Source organism: Pan troglodytes, chromosome 9, assembly GCF_028858775.2.
Source record: "Pan troglodytes isolate AG18354 chromosome 9, NHGRI_mPanTro3-v2.0_pri, whole genome shotgun sequence".
Lineage (NCBI taxonomy): Eukaryota > Metazoa > Chordata > Mammalia > Primates > Hominidae > Pan > Pan troglodytes.
Window position 1 is genome coordinate 69988630 of NC_072407.2, and position 5400 is coordinate 69994029.

Below are 5400 nucleotides of genomic sequence, written 5' to 3' on the forward strand. Positions count from 1 at the left end.
GGAACAGAGCTCTCCCCTGGGCCTCCCTCCCTTCTGGAACTAAACGAGGGACTCGGAGGGTTCTTTGCTTCAGAGATCACAGAGCTTTGAGGTCGCAGATGGGGAAACTGAAGCCATAGGCATGCCCTAGCGCTGAGGAGGGTTTGGCACCTGCTCTGGGGAGGGGGTGGCACTCTGCTGGTCGTAGAAGGAAGCAGAAGCAGAGGAGAGAGCTCCGGGGCTGGTATGGGTGGGCACAGGTGCAGGTGGGGGTAGGTTGGCAGAGCTGAGACTGCCCCAGGGCATGAACCCCTCTGGGCTTTAGCCTGAGGGCCCAAGGGAACCCCGGTGGGGTCTGGAGAGGAGGAAGGATCAGGACCCTGGGGGTGGGGGAAGGGGCTCAGGGGGACACTCAAGAGGATTGCCAGGCACCTAGCAACGGGATTCCAAGCATCCCAGCCCAGGGGCTCAAGAATGGTGCGCAAATCCTGTGTCTTTGTGTATCCGTGTGTCTGTGTGTGTCTTTGTGTATCCGTGTGTCTGTGTGTCTTTGTGTCTGTGTGTCTTTGTATAGCTTTGTGTCTTTGTGTGTCTATGTGTGTGTGTGTGTGTATGGCTGTCTGTCTTTGTGTGTGTATGGGTGTCTGTGTGTGTCTGTGTATGTATGGGTACTGTGTGTCTTTGTGTGTATGGGTGTCTGTGTGTGTCTGTGTATGTATGGGTACTGTGTGTCTTTGTGTGTATGGGTGTCTGTGTGTGTCTGTGTATGTATGGGTGCTGTGTGTCTTTGTGTGTATGGGTGTCTGTGTGTGTATGGGTGCTGTGTGTCTGTATGTGTATGGGAGTCTGTGTGTATGGGTGTGTGTATGTGTGTATGGGTGTCTGTGTCTCTTTGTGTGTATGGATGTCTGTGTCTCTGCGTGTATGGGTGTCTGTGTGTCTTCGCGTGTCCGTGTGTCTTTGTGTGTCTGTGTGTCTTTGTGTGGGTGTCTGTGTTTCTTTGTGTGTCTGTGTGTCTTTGTGGTCTGTGCATCTTCATGTGTATGGCTATGTGTGTGTCTGTGTCTTTGTGTGCCTTTCTGTGTATGGGTGTCTGTGTGTGTCTGTCTGTGTGTGTATGGATGTCTGTGTGTGTGTATGGGTGTTTGTGTATGGATGTCTGTGTGTCTGTGTCTGTATGGGTGTCTGTGTATGTATCGGTGTCTGTGTGTCTATGGGTATCTGTGTGTCTGTGTGTGTATGGGTGCTGTGTCCATGTGTGTCTGTGTATGGGTGCTGTATGTGTATGGGTGTGTGTGTCCATGTGTGTCTGTGTGTGTATGGATGTCTGTGTGTGTATGGGTGTTTGTGTATGGATGTCTGTGTGTCTGCGTGTGTATGGGTGTCTGTGTATGTATCAGTGCCTGTGTGTCTATGGGTGTCTGTGTGTCTGTGTGTGTATGGGTGCTGTGTCCATGTGTGTCTGTGTATGGGTGCTGTATGTGTATGGGTGTGTGTGTCCATGTGTGTCTATGTGTGTATGGATGTCTGTGTGTGTATGGGTGTTTGTGTATGGATGTCTGTGTGTCTGCGTGTGTATGGGTGTCTGTGTATGTATCAGTGCCTGTGTGTCTATGGGTGTCTGTGTGTCTGTGTGTCCGTGTGTGTATGGGTGCTGTGTCCATGTGTGTCTGTGTATGGGTGCTGTATGTGTATGGGTGTGTGTGTCCATGTGTGTCTATGTGTGTATGGGTGTCTGTATGTGTATGGGTGTCTGTGTGTGTATGGGTGTCTGTGTGTGTGTATGGGTGTCTGTGTGTATGGGTGTGTGTGTCCACGTGTGTCTGTGTGTGTATGGGTGTCTGTATGCATATGGGTGTCTGTGTCCACGTGTGTCTGTGTGTGTATGGGTGTCTGTATGTGTATGGGTGTGTGTGTCCACGTGTGTCTGTGTGTGTATGGGTGTCTGTGTGTGTATGGATGTCTGTGTGTGTATGGGTGTTTGTGTATGGATGTCTGTGTGTCTGCGTGTGTATGGGTGTTTGTGTATGGATGTCTGTGTGTCTGCGTGTGTATGGGTGTCTGTGTATGTGTCAGTGCCTGTGTGTCTATGGGTGTCTGTGTGTCTGTGTGTCTGTGTGTGTATGGGTGCTGTGTCCATGTGTGTCTGTGTATGGGTGCTGTATGTGTATGGGTGTGTGTGTCCATGTGTGTCTATGTGTGTATGGGTGTCTGTGTGTGTATGGGTGTCTGTGTGCGTATGGGTGTCTGTGTGTGTGTATGGGTGTCTGTGTGTGTACGGGTGTGTGTGTCCACGTGTGTCTGTGTGTGTATGGGTGTCTGTATGCGTACGGGTGTGTGTGTCCACGTGTGTCTGTGTGTGTATGGGTGTCTGTATGCGTACGGGTGTGTGTGTCCACGTGTGTCTGTGTGTGTATGGGTGTCTGTATGCGTATGGGTGTGTGTGTCCACGTGTGTCTGTGTGTGTATGGGTGTCTGTATGCGTATGGGTGTGTGTGTCCACGTGTGTCTGTGTGTGTATGGGTGTCTGTATGCGTATGGGTGTGTGTGTCCACGTGTGTCTGTGTGTGTATGGGTGTCTGTATGCGTATGGGTGTGTGTGTCCACGTGTGTCTGTGTGTGTATGGGTGTCTGTATGCGTATGGGTGTGTGTGTCCACGTGTGTCTGTGTGTGTATGGGTGTCTGTATGCGTATGGGTGTGTGTGTCCACGTGTGTCTGTGTGTGTATGGGTGTCTGTATGCGTATGGGTGTGTGTGTCCACGTGTGTCTGTGTGTGTATGGGTGTCTGTATGCGTATGGGTGTGTGTGTCCACGTGTGTCTGTGTGTGTATGGGTGTCTGTGTGTGTATGGGTGTCTGTGTGTGTATGGGTGTGTGTGTCCACGTGTGTCTGTGTGTGTGTGGGTGTCTGTATGCGTATGGGTGTGTGTGTCCATGTGTGTCTGTGTGTGTATGGGTGTCTGTGTCCATGTGTGTCGTGTGTGTGTCTGCGTGTGGACTTGGGTAATCTCGGCCCTCAGCTGCAGGTCATAGGGCCGTGCCCAGGGCTGCTGCCTCAGACCCGCATTGCTGAGGGCAGTGGGGGTGGGTGGTGAGCAGGGCCTTGGCATCCCCAGTGAGTGTCCTGGAGGCCAGTGGCCCCATCTGCACTTGCACCGCACCAGGCATTCTTGTCATATGTGATGCAGGGACAGTGCTCGCCCGTGGACAGAGCCAGCTGAACCAATGGCAGAAGTCCGTGTCTTGTGAATGACAAGATGAGGAGAGCAGCCCCTGCCCGGCTCAGGTCCCAGCTGAAGAATGTGAGGAGACAGGAAGCCATGCTGGGCACCTTCCCGGCCACACCTGCAGATGCCGCCTCCCTCCCCTGGGCAGCGTGATCACATTCCTGGCACAGGACCCCCACACTCAGTGTGCGGCCCCCCCGCATGAGGGCCTGGAGGAGGACGCAGCATACAGGGCTCTGCAAATATTCATCTACTGTCTTTGCTCAAGCCCTTGGGCTAGAACCTGGGTGGGGGCTGGGCCCTTCTCTGGTAGCGGGCAGTATTGGCCTGGAGCGCTTCCAGGTCCCAGGTTCCAGGGCCCTGACCCAAAGCTCTGCCTGGCATGCGAGCATCAGCAGCCTCCACCCGGCGCTCAAGCAGCTCCTGGCCACATCAGCTCAGCTCTAACCTCTTCCATGGCTCCCTGGTGCCTTTGGAGGGATGACCGCCTCTGGCCTGAATCAAGACCCGGATTGGAGGAGTCTGGGATGAGCTATGGCACACAGGTGTCCTGATGTTCATCCCAGGAACCTGGCCTCAGCGTGGTCACAGCTTTCCCAGGTGAGGCAGGTGGGGCAGAGGAACCCCTGCCCTTTCTGGGCAGTCATCGCCTGTCCTCACATGTGCACATCTGGTGCTCGGTGAAATAATCACGGAGCCAGCAGCATCTGCCTGACGGATGAGGAAACAGACGGGGGCTGGAGCTGGACCCGAGCCCTGCCTCTCATGCAAGGTGCTTTCTTGTCTCGCCCACCTGCTGCAGGGCAGGGGTCCGGGCGCTTGCTGGGGCAGGGCTGACTGGTGTGAAAGGAAAATATCTTGGACCCCCAAAATCAGTAAGCTAAAAGGAAAATTCAAGCTGGAAACTGATCAGGGCCAACCTGCCTCCCCCACTTTTTTTTTTTTTTTTTGGAACGGAGTTTCGCTCTTGTTGCCCAGGCTGGAGTGCAATGGTGCGATCTCAGCTCACCGCAACCTCTGCCTCCCAGGTTCAAGTAATTCTTCTGCCTCAACCTCCCGAGTAGCTGGGATTACAGGCATGCACCACCACGCCCAAATAATTTTGTATTTTTAGTAGAGATGGGGTTTCTCCATGTTGAGGCTGGTCTTGAACTCCTGACCGCAGGTGATCCGCCCACCTTGGCCTCCCAAAGTGCTGGGATTACAGGCATGAGCCACCGTGCGGGCCCCTGCCTCCCATTTTATTCACAGCCACCCCTCTGCCCACCGAGATAGATGCACATTCTGATTGTCTCCTTTGGAAAGGCTCATCAGAAACTCAAAAGAATGCAGTCTCTCACCTACCTGTGACCTGGAAGCTGCCCCAACCCTCACCCCCACCCCCTGCTTCAAGCTGTCCCTGCCTTTCTGGATGGAACCGATGTACTTCATATATATATATATATATATATATATATATATATATATATATATATATGTATGTATTGTGTGTGTGTGTGTGTGTGTGTGTGTGTATATATATATTTTTTTATTTTTTTTTTATTTTTTTATTTTTGAGACAGACTTTCTCTCTTGTTGCCCAGGCCGGAGTGCAGTGGTGGGATCTCAGCTCACTGCAATCTCCATCTCCTGGATTCAAGCGATTCTCCTGCCTCAGCCTCCCGAATAGCTGAATAGCTGGGATTATAGGTGCCTGCCACCATGCCCGGCTAATTTTGTATTTTTAGTAGAGACGGGGTTTCACCATGTTGGTCAGGCTGGTCTCAAACTCCCGACCTCAGGTGATCCCCGCCTTGGCCTCCCAAAGTGCTAGGATTACAGGCGTGAGCCACCGTGCCCGGCCTTCTTACATATATTGATTGCTGTCTCCTGTCTCCCTAAAGTGTGTAAACCAAGCTGTGTCCCGACCACCTTGGGCACATGCCGTCAGGACATCCCCAGGCTGTGTCACAGGTGCACGTCCTCAACCTTGGCAAAATTAACTTTTTTTTTTTTTAAGATGGAGTCTCGTTCTGTCACCCAGGCTGGAGTGCAACTGGCATGATCTCGGCTCACTGCAACCTCTGCCTCCCAGGTTCAAATGATTCTCCTGCCTCAGCCTCCCGAGTAGGTGGTATTATAGGCATGCACCCCCATGCCCAGCTAATTTTTATAATTTTTAGTAGGGACAGGATTTCACCATGTTGGCCAGGC